The sequence below is a fragment of the Felis catus genome, chromosome A1 (assembly GCF_018350175.1).
Source record: "Felis catus isolate Fca126 chromosome A1, F.catus_Fca126_mat1.0, whole genome shotgun sequence".
NCBI classification, from domain to species: domain Eukaryota; kingdom Metazoa; phylum Chordata; class Mammalia; order Carnivora; family Felidae; genus Felis; species Felis catus.
Window position 1 is genome coordinate 20176667 of NC_058368.1, and position 13715 is coordinate 20190381.

The 13715-nt window shown below is 44.7% G+C and overlaps 1 long non-coding RNA gene across 5 annotated transcripts in view; it reads left to right on the forward strand.

The window, feature by feature from the left end:
- LOC123383944 overlaps positions 1-13715 on the forward strand; it is a 49628-nt gene that overhangs the window by 3518 nt on the left and 32395 nt on the right. For 2 of the 5 annotated variants that reach the window (XR_006594392.1, XR_006594396.1), the window contains exons 2-3: positions 173-444; positions 4244-4480. This is a non-coding gene — a long non-coding RNA (uncharacterized LOC123383944). The other 3 variants (XR_006594398.1, XR_006594386.1, XR_006594400.1) reach the window with 3 other exon arrangements.

Sequence of the window (13715 nt, forward strand, 5' to 3'; positions counted from 1 at the left end):
AGAGGGCTACAGTGTCACCCCCTCATCGGACTTTAGGTATTTCTCCGGTCCAGGTGGGGCTGCCCAAAGCATGACAGTGGAGATGGGGCCCAGTTTTCTCCCACTTGGGGCGGTAGGTGTCTGCTCAGACTCCAGTCTGCTCTTGTTCAGACCTACCTTCCTCCTCCCCCAGGTCAGCTGCCCGAGGCCTCAACAGACGGTGTGAGCAAACTGCCTGCCTCGGGACACTGGCATGTAACCAACATCAGGACTTTGGGAAACAACAGACTACACAAGTATAACTGTTTTCTATTTTGAACCCTCTTAGACCTTCATCTTTTCATTCTCTGTAGAGGAGGAAGGAGAAAGCAAAAACCCATCTGATTACAGAAACTGAAAAATGGATCTAAATCCACATGGCTCTCTTGGTGCCGTTACAGGCAAAATAGTGAATTTCAAAATGAGGTGAGCACTTCGATAAAACCCGTGTGTGTGTGTGTGTGTGTGTGTGTGTGTGTGTGTAAATGACATGTGGCATGCTGGATAGCCTCAGTGAGCTAGGTGAGCTCACCCTCCCACATTCCGTCCCGCAGGTGTCTGGTGATGGCCCGTTCAGCTGAGCGGGAGCATCCTGTGACCTGGTCTTGTGTTCCCAGCATCTAGCTGGGTTTCTGGCACCTACCAGGTGCTCAGTAAATGCTGGACAAATGTTAGAGCAAAGACCTGTCACCCTAGCTTCCTGTGAGCAACCTGTTGCTCACTGCTGTTGCAAGTGTGGCCTACGCTGGTTTCTTTCTCCTTCTTAATACCTCCTAGGTGCTGGGTACTGGGTTGGACGCTTTTCACATACACTGCTCACTCATCCTCCAAGGACCCTGAGAGGAAGGGACTCCTGCTCCCATCTGGCAAAGGAGGCCCCTGAGACTCAGGTGGAAGAATGTGCTTCGGTCCTGCGGCTAACTGGGGACAGAATCAGGAATGTGTTCTGATCTCTGCTTAGTAACTCGGCTCTTTGATTTTTATTTAACTTTTGAAGTTCTTCAACCACATAAGCCCCAAGTATACAGTTGCTGTTTTGAGGGCAAGGAAACAAGTGTAATATTTCTTTGAAATTCCCCCAGTGCCAGGAGTAACTGATAAATACTGTTGATTGATCCCCATGAAAGACCTTGATATCAGACAGCTGACCAGTCTCATGACAAGCCTTTCTCTTTGAGAAACTTCATATCCACGAGTTGGCTCCAGGACCCAGAGATGAAAGCAAGTATTATGTTTGAAGACAGGATTGGGCATCAAGTCTGTAACCCTGGAAACCTGCTTTTCCAGTAACAGCCAGCATGAGTCAAGTTCATGGTTAAGGTTCTTAATACTTTTTAACCTTCCATGCCTTGTGCACACAGAGACAGGCACTCAGCATGGATTAAAGGAGCCCAGTTAACCCCTAACTCTTCCTACTTGGTCATTGTGCAGAAGGGGCTGCCAGGTCCTGAAGATTAACTGGTCTGGATTATCTGCCTGGGCAGATTAGCTGGCCCAAATTGGAGCAGCTGAGTGTCCCTCAGCTGAGTGGAGCTAACCGTAGGTCAGGGCAATGGGAAGTCCTGTGCAAGGGAGAAGTCTTGAGAGGCTCCTGTCCTACGTTGCGTGACACGAGTGTGTTTGTCTGTTTGGGCTGCTGCGACAAACCCACTACAGACCGGGTGGTTTAAACAACAGACCTTTATTCTTCCTCGCAGTTGTGGAGGCCGGAAGTCTGAGATCAAGGTGTTGGTTAGTTTCTCCTGAGGTCTTTCTCTTGGCTCGCAGATGGCTGTCCTCCTGTGTCTTCAAATGGTCTTTCCTCTGTATGTGTCGGCGTGTGTCTAACCACGTCTTCTAATGAGGGCACCAGTCAGGGGGGATTAGGGTGTAGCCTAATGACATCATTTTAACTTCATTACCTCTTCAAAGACCTCTTCGCCAACTACAGTCACGTTCAAAAGTACTGAGGTTAGGGATTCGGGATGTGCATTTTGGAGGACACAATTCAGCCCACAACAGTGAAATCATTGGTACGGATACCAAAAAGGGGCTTATCATGGATGACTCCTCAGCAGTGGCCATGACCTTTGGTCCTGCAAAAGAAGCTTGTTTCCCCTGGGCGGGATCTAAGATCAAGTGCTCTCAATAACCTTTGACGTGGGAGCCTAGAATCCAAGTTATGCCCCAGGACTTAATAAGTAAGAGGATTCTTATCTTCCAAATCTCAGCTTTTGAGACTGAAAAAGAGAACTTAATAATTGTTTTAGTGTCAACAAATACAGACCAGTGTTGTCTGGCAAACTGGAGTAATTGGCCTTACTAAGAAATCATGTCACCGTGGTTTTCTGCTCTCGAAAATCCTACATTGAGTTAGGTCAGTGTATCCCTGGCACTTAACACACAAGAACTTGTGATTTGTTTATTACTGACCTCAAGATACACTGAGTCGTATTGGATTTCTTGGTTGCAAGCAACAGAAACCAATTCTGGGCTGCTTCGAGCGGAAATAGAATTTATATCAAGGATGTTGGTGGCTTGCAAAAGCTCTCGGAGGGCCGGAGAAGCAGGCTGTGGGCACAGAGCCGGGAACAACACCCCACATCTCTGCATGGAGGCAGCCGATGAAGGCCTCACTGGGCATACACAGCAGCCTGTGCTATCGATAGCACACGTGCTGGCCGCTCGCCCGCTACCCCTGGACCGGACAATGGAGCAGGTGCTTCCTCCCTTGCTCCTTGGCATTTCACTCTTGGCACAGCAGCCAGGATGTTCTTTAAAAGTTGCAAATCCTATCACCTCTATTCTTCCCTGGCTTCCTGTCACAGGTGGATGATTTGGCCCCCACCTTCTCCCCGATCTTACCCTCTTTGTGCTCCATGGATACGAGCTCTTTCCACCTTGGTGTCTTTGAGTCTTGTTAGTGTCTTGCTACTCCCTCTGCCTGGGACTCTCTGCCTCAGAATGGCCAGTTTCTTCCAATTCAGGTTTCTCTTCAAAAGTCATATGGTCAGAAAACGGGCCTTACCGACCACCCAAGCCACAGAAACCCTCCCCTTCGAATGACTCCAGTCACTAGGCCTTGTGTCACTTCTCTGACATGGTGTGCATTTATTCGTTTGTATTTGTGTCTGTTTCTCAGCTCTAGAATAAGTTTCCTGTGAGCACACCTACTTGTTCCTTGCTGTCTCAGCCCCAGAACACTGTCCGACCCGGGCAAGTGTTCAGTAAATACTAGAGTTCTTCTTCCTCCACAAATGTTTGCTAAGTAAATGAAGGGGCAGCGTTTACCAGAGAGAAGCCAGGGGTTGGAGGGGACACTTTGTCTATTCCAAGGCCAGGGTGGGGGATCGAACGCTCCTGTCTTGTCTTTCTTCACTCTGTGGGAGTAGGAATGCGTCAGTCGATTTTAAGAGCCAAGACCTACATCTCCTAGAGGGAAGGATATCTGCCTGCCTTCTAGGATGGTAGAAAGGGCTGACCCTCCTGCACTCCTCGTCCAAGGAGTGAAGCACTGGCCTGGGAAAATGGCCCCAAAAGAGGCTTATTTTATTCGTTTTGTTTTAACTTTTTCTGCAGAGTGAGCTCATCTCACAGGCCTGCAGGCTTAGAATACCAATATCTGGCTCCACCCTGCCAGCTTTGGGTTAAGCGGTCTGGGGTGGGGCCTGAACTTCCCTAGAGGTGAACACAACTCCTCTGGTGATTCTCAGAAGAGGCCAACTTCAGAAGCAGTGGCAGAGATCAGGCTCCTCAAACCTTAACAGCTTGAGAATCCCCTGGGGGTGCTTCTTGGACAGCAGATTCCCATCCAGCAGTGTTCTACCGAGCTTCCGGGGACTATGGCCAGCTCTCGGACCTCTGAGTGTCCAGGGTCTAGAGCTGCCCAAAGGTAGCTGTAGAAGAACTTGAGAAGGGAGCCGGAAGCTCTAATTTGGCCTTGAGTGCTTCAACCAGCTGCTTCTGGAGGGCCCTGCCTTTCAAAGGTATGGGGATTTGCCCACTCATTAATGACATTTTGGTTCCAATTTTGCCAGCATGATGTTCGTGCCCGTATGTGCACTTCCTCTAATGGGCAGAATTCCCTAGTCGAGGTGGGATCCCAGGGCACAGCTGATTCTCCACCAAGGTGCAATCCAATGGTAATAAGTCAAAACTTCACTTCTAACCCTTGACACACAGTATGTCAGACTTCCAAGACTGGCCTACTGAGGCACACTCGATCAAGCATTTTTTGCTTTCTCAGGTTTGCATACAGGCCTCCGATGTATCCGTACCCGTGTTCCGCATCTCCGCTTTACTGGGACCACAGTGGATACCCCAAGCCCTAGAGAACACCAGGTGGATGCTCTCAGTTCTGACTGCTTCTCAGGACCAAATGGGGTCTTGTTCTTCATTTCTGGGTCCTTCTGATGTTCATAGTCCCCAGCCTCTGTCTTCTGGACCCTTCCCTAGGAATTTTCCAGCAACTTAGCCTGAAACAGTAAGTTCCATCCATCATTTTGCCCCAGGCACCTAATACATTACCTGGAATAATCCTCCCCCAGTAAAGAACTGAAGGAATGAATGACCTCCTCTGCTCTGGTCTCCAGTCTGACCCCAAGCACAGTTTCCTTTAACTGTTGTTTTGTTTTTGAGTAAGAGGCTTCTGTTTTGCCCATAATTATGCTGACTGGTATTAGGCTTTAGGCTAGTGAGGGGGCACAGTATAGTTCTTGGGAAAACCTTAGTGATTACACGTTAGACATTTGTAATCATTGCAATTTTTCATGGAATTTACCAGCCGTCGTCCCAATCAGTGGTTCTCAGTCCTGGCTGTACTTTAAAACCACCTGAGCAAGGGGTACAACTCTAGATGTTGGGCTTCCACACAAACCAGTGGAAACTTGACCTCTGGTTTGAGCCTTGGGGATCTCCACAGATAATTGTGCAGCCCACTAAAGGCAGAGATCCTCTGATCTAATAAGAGTGAGACTGCCAGGAGCTTGGTGTGGTGGTTATTCCAGGAACACCTTCCAGAAGCGCATGGGAGTGGTTGGGCTGCTTCCAGCAGGCTGTGTGTGTGCCAACTGCCCCATGTCTTACAACAGTGGTTCTTAAAACGGGGTCCCAGGGCCAGGAGCCTCAGCATCAGCTGGAAACCTGTTGGAAATGGAAATTTCCAGTCCAGACCTGCTGAAGCTGAAACTCTAGGGCTGACACCCAGCAATCTGCATTTTAACAAGTTCTCCAGGTGATTCTATTGCAGGCTCACGTTTGAGAACTGTTCGAGGCCAAAAGGCGCATCCGTGGCACCTGGAGGAAGTCTGCCTTGCAGGTGTCTTCTCCTTTCCTCCAGCTACACTGTGTCTTGCTGGGCTTATCAGACCCAAATCCATCCATGCAACCAATATCAAGCCTCTGCTACGGCTAGCTATTATCGTAGGCTCCAGAGATGCAAAGGTCCGCTCCTCACGGAACTCAGTCTATTGAGGAGGACGTATTATTTCAAAGCAATAGCCCAACGCATAATCAACAGTGAAATCTGAAAGACTAGCTTATGATGGGGGATGTGATCCAATTTGAGAGGACCGTCTTCTCCAAGGAAGTGACCTTTGAACTGGGGCCCTAAGATTGGCATGAGTTAGGGATGTTTGGGGAAGAGGGATTCGGAAGTGGGAAGGGCATGTACTAAGGCCGTGCAGTGGGTGACCCATGACCTACCCACGGTGCCGAAAGAGGCCAGTGTGGTGGGAGTAGGGTTGCTGAGCATGGGACAGAGGGCAGTAGAGCAGCGAGTAGCTGTAGTGGTACCTATAGTGGCCGTGGTTGTGTGTGTATATACACACACATATGTATACACCTTATTTAGAGTACATGTATGTAGTATATATAGTAGCTATAGTGTGTGTGTGTGTGTGTGTGCGCGCGTGTGTGCACTGGGTGTATATTTGAGCCCCAGCTCAAATGACACATTAGTAGTATATACAGTGGCTCTATTAGTATGGCCGCTGGGTCCCTGCGGTTACCCTCTTCTAGGATCACAACCCCTCATTATGCCCTAGATGCGATTTTTTGCATCACTGCTAACTCCACAGCCTTGGAGCCGTCTTGGAGCCTTTCACCCACCAAGTTCCCCTCATTTTGCGGTAATGACAGACCCTGGGAAAAGTGCAGATTGGATTAGCACGCAGTGCTGTTATTTCAGCGCCCTGGGGATTCACAGCTGTGAGTCACAGCTGTGAAAAGCTGGTTCAGTCCCACTCCCTTTCTGTAAATCAGCAATGACCTAAACAAACTAACCTCAATGCCCAGGAAATTTAGCTGGAGACAGTGCTCTGAAAGCTGAAAGGCACTGGACAAAATTGAAACGTTGATGGTTCTCAGAAGCCAAAGCTGAAAGCCAGAATCTATTGATTTGTATGTCTAGCCCCTCCGGAGCTCCAATTTCTCATGGAAATTGCTATTCAAAATTGTTTAAATGGGAACGCTATTGTGCTCCAGTCTCACTGGAGAATTCCATCTTACCAAGAGACTGACTTTGCAGGTCTAATCTTTGTGTAGTATTTTCAAATTAAACATCAACGCGATGCACTCTTTTTGCTCCTAAGAGAAGGAAGATGTAGTGTGAAATTCCTCAGGAATTCCTTGAGGAAGTCACAGGGTATCGAAGGAGAAGTTGCGGGTTCCCAGCGGCCCCGGCCAGTGAGAAGCACTCCCAGGAGCAGCTGAATGAAATAGGACACAAGTGTGTGGGAGGGACCGATTAACTCTGATCTGTCTGGGGAGGTGATAAATGAAGCATCATTTCCTTGGTCTTCTCAGACTCTATTTCTTCCATTGCTTTGAGTTGCCTTGTGGATCGAGAGGTGATGGAGGACAGGAGAGGTGAGTAGAGCGGAAGAACCCTTTGCATCTGAACTGGAGGGAAATGCAGGCTAGAGCAAAACCTAGTGAGCTGCTAGAACAAAAAGGAGCTGGGGAGGGGCAAAGGCACGGAACGCCTGTGGTGGGCTGGTTTGAGAGGGCTTCTCTGAAGAGAATCATGATGTGGTGTGAGACCCACACCTGGGAACAATGGCCGAAACTTGTGCAAAATTACACATTGGCCAAAATGGTGAATTAGCAAAAATGAATTTGCCCTTTTCCCTTTCAGATGTCAATTTTATTTTGCCACAGGGGCAGTGAGCAATATTTCATGGGTTATTAAGCACTGCCCTATTAGAATGTTGACCATTTTGAATAGTTTTGGATTTTGTTTTTATTATTTAAAAAAATTTATTAATCTTGAGAGAGACCTAGATGGCATGAGTTGGGGGGCAGGGAGCAGACAGAGAGGGGGAGAGAAAGAATCCCAAGCAGCCTCTGCCCATCAGCACAGAACCTGACATAGGGCTCGATCCCATGAAACTGTGAGATCAGGACCTGAGCCAAAACCAAGAGTTGGATGCTTAACCGACTGAGCCCCCAGGTGCTCCAGATTTTGTTTTTATAATGTCTTATTTCTAGTACAATGTCAGGCAATTGTGACTCTTAATTGCTAGTCAGCGTTTTCACGAATTCTTAAAATACTGTATTTTTGCTGTTAGGGAATTCTCCATCTGGAAAAAAAAATTAAAAACTGCTTCTGATCACCTCAGGTTTTCATAGCATCTGTAGAACTCTTGAATGGACATAAAAGCATTTTTTCCCATTTTCTAAGTGGATATTGTTTTAAACAGTTGGTCAATTTTTAATAGGGTGATAGCTATCCCAGGTTGTCTGGGAGTGAGCATTTTTCCCAGGACGTGGGACTTTTCATGCTAACACTGGGAGAGTCCTGGAAAACAGATGGTAGTCACCCTAGGTAGCAATGGTTGCTGGGGCAGAGATGGCCAGCTTGCCCCCAAACATTCCAATTTTCCTCTCACAGTGTCACATTTTTGCCCAGCCAGGGACACATCCCCAGCCTCCCTTGCATTCAGGGGCTGCCCCTTGACTGCTTCTCCTCAATGGCTGTAATGTGAGCACAGGTGATGTGGAAACAAGTGCTCCTCCACCTTCTTCTATATTCCCTGGATGTTGACACCCAGGGCAACCTTGGAAATGTCACATATTGAAGACGGCAGAGCCACTGTTGACCTGATTAGTGACTGACTACGTGAGGCCAATGCCCCTTCCACCCACCTTGCCACCCTTGCCGTGGGGCTTTGTATAAGCCAGACACCGTTTCTATTGGGTTAAGCCAGTGAGGTATCATGATTCCAGCAATTGGTGTTATCATAATTTATACAGTTCTCCAAGCCTTTTGGGGTGTATTTTTTTTTAACATTTTGATTACATGTTCTTTAAAAAAAAATCCTTAAACTAACCCCTTCCCGTATAAAAAAAAAGTTGACCCATTTCTCCTACCTCCCACCCCCTGCCTCTGACAACCTCCAATCTGTTCTCTGTATCAATGCGTTTGGCTACTGATTTCAATTCCACATATTAGGGAGATCATACAGTATTTGTCTATCTGTTTGACTTCCTTTGCTTAGCATAATGAGGTCCATACATGTCACGAATGGCAAGATTATGGCTGAATAATATTCCCTTGTGTGTGTATGTGTGTGTACATGCATGTGTGTACACGAATGTGTGTTTAGATACATATACACATGGATACACTTACTGCACACATCCATCTATTCATTCATTCATTCATTGGTGGACACTTAGGTTGTTTCCATATCTTGGCTACTGTGAATAATACTTCAATAAACATGGGGTTGCATATATATTTTTGAGTTTTGTGGGGTTTTTAAGATAAATACCTAGGAGTGGAATTGCTAGATCATATGGTAGTTTCATTTTTCAATTTTTGAGGAACCTCCATACTGTTTTCCATAATGGCTGCACTGATTTACGTTCCTACCAACCTTTTCTCCACTTCCTCATCAACTCTTGTTATTTCTAGCCTTTTTGATAATAACCATTCTAACAGGTGTGAGGTGATATCACTGTGGTTTTGATGTGCATTTCCTTGATTAATGATGCAGAGCCTCTTTTCGTGTACCTGTTGGCCATCTGTATGTATTCATTGGAAAAATGTCTCTTCAGATCTGCCCATTTTAATTGGATTTTTGTGTGTGTGTGATGGAGTTTTAGGAGTTATGTATTTTGGATATTAGCCCCTTATCAGATATGATTTGCAAATATTTTCTCCCACTTAGTAGGTTGCTTCTTTTGTTTCATCAGTTTCTTTTGCTGTGCAGAAGCTTTTTAGTTTGACATAGTCCTGCTTATTTTTGTTTTTGTTGCTTTTGCTTTGGGCATCAGATTAAAAAAAAAATCATTGCCTAGACCTATATCAAGAAGTTTACTGTCTGTGTTTTCTTTTCTTTTCTTTTTCTTTTATTTTACAGAATACATGCAAGTGGGAGAGAGGGGCAGAGGGAGGAGGGAGGGAGGGAGACAATCCATGCTAGCATGGAGCCTGACGTGGGGCTTGGTCCCATGATCCTTGGATCACGACCTGAGCCGAAATCAGGAGTTGGGCACTCAACCAACTGAAACACCCAGGCGTCCTGTCTGTGTTTTCTCCCAGGAGTTTTTTTTTTTTTTTTCTCCTAGGAGTTTTAAAGTTGCATGTCTTATGTTCATATCTTTGGTCCATTTTGAGTTTATCTTTGTGTTTCGTAAAGATAGTGGTCCAGTTTCATTCTTTTGTGTGTGGGCTACCCAATTTTCCCAGCACAATTACTTTGTTGAGTTTTAAAATTTAAATTCCAGTTAACGTACAGTATTATATTAGTTTCAGGTATACACTATAATGATTCGACAATTCTATACATTACTCAGTGCTCTTCATAAGTGTACTTTTTTTTTTTAAAGTTTTATTTTTATTTTTGAGACAGAGACACAGCATGAATGGGGGAGGGTCAGAGAGAGGGAGACACAGAATCTGAAACAGGCTCCAGGCTCTGAGCTGTCAGCACAGAGCCTGACGCGGGGCTCGAACTCACGGACTGCGAGATCATGACCTGAGCTGAAGTCGGACGCTTAACCGACTGAGCCACCCAGGAGCCCCGTAAGTGTACTTTTAAGCCCCATCACCCGTTTCACCCATCCCACCCACCTCCCCTCTGGAAACTATCATTTTGTTCTCTATAGTTAAGAGTCTGTTTCTTGGTTTGTTTGTCTCCCAACACAATTTATTAAAGAGACCATCTTTTCCCCATTGAACATTCTTGGCTCCACTGATGTAAATTGACCACATATATGTGGGTTTATTTCTGGGCTCTCTATTCTGTGCCATTGATGTATATGTGTGTTTTTATGATAATACCGTACTGTTTTAATCACTAGAGCTTTGTAATACAATTTGAAAGCAGGGAGCATGTGGTCATCGGCTTTGTTGTTCTTTCAAGATTTCTTTGGCTCTTCAGGGTCTTCTATGGTTCCATACAAATTTTAGGATTGTGAGTTCTATTTCTGTTAAAAATGCCATGGGGATTTTGATGAATTGCATTGAATCTGTAGATTGGCTTGAGTGATATGGACATTTTAACAAAATTTTTCTAATCCATGAGCACAGAGTATCTTCCATTTATTCGTGTCTTCCTCAATTTCTTTCCCTAATGTTTTATAGATTTCCATATGTCTTTCACCTCCTTGGTTAAGTTTATTCCTAGATACTTGATTCTTTCTGATGCAATTATAAATGAGATTGTTTTCTTAATTTCTCTCTGATCGTTCATTATTGGTGTAGAGAAATGCAACAGATTTTTGCACACTTGGTATCCTGCATCTTTATTGAATTCATTCTAATAAGGTTTCTATATATAATATGTCATCTCTAAATAGTGACAATTTTACTTATTCCTTTCAAATGTGGTGACTTCTATTTATTTGTTTATTTATTTATTTATTTATTTATTTATTTATTTATTTATTTATTTATTTCTTGCTTAATTGCTCTGGCTAGGACTTCCAGTACTGTGTTGAATCAAAGTGGCAATAGTGGGAATTCCTGACTTGTTTGGGATCTTAGAGGAAAAGCTCTCAGTGTTTCACCCCGGAGTGTGATGTCAGCTGTGGGCTTGTTATATTTGGTCTTTATTATGCTGAGGTATGTTCCTTCTAATCGTCTTTAAGAGTTTTCTTTTCTTTTCTTTTCTTTTCTTTTCTTTTCTTTTCTTTTCTTTTCTTTTCTTTTCTTTTTTTTTTTTTTACCTTTTTTTATATATTCTCTTTAAATGAAAAGTCTAGGGAGTTTTAACAATTACAAAAACCATTAATGATCTTCTACGGTCACCATTTGGTAGGACTTTTGCTGCCTGAACTGAAGACTGAAGCTACCTCATGTGGATTCAGATTCAGCCTGAACTTTGATAAAGAATTCTAAGAGCAAGAGTGGTGGGCATATCAATAAGAGAAAGGCCAACTGGCAGATATCTGATAGGGGCAGAGATAATAGAAAGATAGGAGAACACTGTGGTTAATAGCGATCGTTCCATTCAACCTTTGACATAAGGCATTTACTAGCCTTTACCCCGGGCTAATGAAAACTGTGTGTGAACTATATCTATACTCCAAGTCTAGAATTCTCTAGAAACCTGAGTAGAGCTGACAGCTCTGTAAGCACTGAGGGTATCAGCAGTCACTTTACCAACCAGACTTTCACTTAGATTTTTTTTTTTAAGGCCTGAGAATAATGATGCTTACCTTTATAAATTGAGACAGTGTATTTAAAAATACCTAGCAACATCTGACAGTTAGTAGGGGCCCCATAAATATCATTTTCCTTCTTTCTTTGCAAAAGCAAAATGGCATTCATTTTTCCCCCTTACTCACATGATTTAAACGTTCCAGTGTTGTGTATCCATCCCTGAGAAGCAGATGCTAATATGAGATTGGTTTTGCAGGAGATTCATGGGGGAAGTGGGGAGAGAGAGAGAGAGAGTGCGTGCGAGCAGGAGGTCAGAGAGCCTTCCTTGGACTGTGATGCTGATCTGGACCCCCAGGAGAAGAGAAAGGGAGGAGAGAGACCTTGAGAGTTTGCTGCACCTCTGAGAAGTTCTTGGCCAGACAACAACGGAAGCCCAGAGCAGTGAGTGCCCCACAGAGGATCCTGCGATGGGGAGGGAGGCCCGGCATTTGCTTCTTGGGAACCGCTCTGCATCCAGAGGGTGAAGCAGCTGCCCGCCAGCTACGTTGCCTGCAACCGCAGCTCCCTGGAAGGGAGAATTGAATGGTGCATCCCCATCATTGTCGGCCGTTTAGAGAATTCCCCCCCCCCCCACCGCCCCCCAAATGCGCAGGGAAAAACTGTTGAGGGTTTCTCACAGATTTTAGGTTACAGCTAAAACCAAACCTTCAGTAGCTGAACAGAACAAACTGGTGGCAAGTCCTGCTAGGAATGATTAGATTTTGCATAATAATAGCCTGTAGGTAGAAAAAGCCTCTCCGGTGAGAACATTTAAAGCCGCACAGCAGCCTGGGAATTCGAGGCTGCCTGGCAGAAGCTGGGTTAATGTCAAATCCTACAGATGAGACCACAAAGTGTATCACTCAGCGGAAGTTCTGTCACTGAGAGAATTAAGTCTTCTAATTAATTCTCGGCTTTTAAGATATGAAATGAGAAGTGCACAGAGGCCTCAAGCATGTTGGGAGAGTGCTAGCACTCGATCTGCAGACGGAGGCGGATGCAGATTCCGTGGGGGGAGGGGGAACCTATTTTGTTCTGTATGCCCCAAAGAGACAAAGGCGGAGAAGGGAGCTAATGGGGGATGTAATGACCTGGGCTTTGTTTCCAGGGTTTTCGCAGATTCAAGTTACTTGGCTGATCTGGATGTCAGTCTGGTGTAAAAAAAAAAAAAAAAAAAAAAAGGGGGGGGGGTAGCTGTTCCGTACTTCTGACTTTCCCACGGCAGATTGGCAAATTTAAATTTTAGATTGACTGTGGATTCCAGGTGTAAGTCCAAGTTTTCTGGGGCCTGAAGCTTACATCATTTGTGGGAACCCTTTTTAGACAAAGGATAGAAAATACTTAAAATTAGGTAAGCAGATGGATACTTAGAATGAAGAAAGAAATCAGCAAATCACAAAATGTGAATATCTGACAAATAGCACCAATCACAAAATCCAGAAAAATAACCTAATGTTTTCATGAACAAAGGACCTGAGGTGCCTCTATAATACTTTATCCTACATTTTTGTCTATAATACTTTATCCTGTGTTTTTTGGTCGTATGCTTTTGTCCACCTCCTCCTGTAACAGTGATTTTGTAAGATATACGAAATCGTGTTCTCTTTTATAAATAAGGTAACTTAGGGGCACCTGGGGTGGCTGGCTCAGTTAAGCGTCTGCCTCTTCATTTCAGCTGGGGTCATGATCTCACAGTTGGGGGGTTCGCTAGGGCTTTGCTCTGACAATACAGAGCCTGCTTGGGATTCTCTCTCTCCCTCTCTCTCTCTGTCTCAAAAATAATCTTAAAAAAATAATTTAGACCTCCTGTAGTATGCTTGATCAAAAAGTTTTTTCCCCAGTTGTATTGATGTTGACCTATAAAATGAAATTTTAATTGATGGTTGGGACGTATAAAACATGTGACCTCACATCCCGAGGTACAAAGTGTTTGCGTTATTGCTATAGGTTTGTGTGTTATGAACGCAGGAATTCTATTTCATAGAATTGCCATAGGAAAGAAAAATGTGGTATGTTTATAATTGTATTATTGAGTATATTCCTTATAAGAGAGAACTTCTCTTTTGGT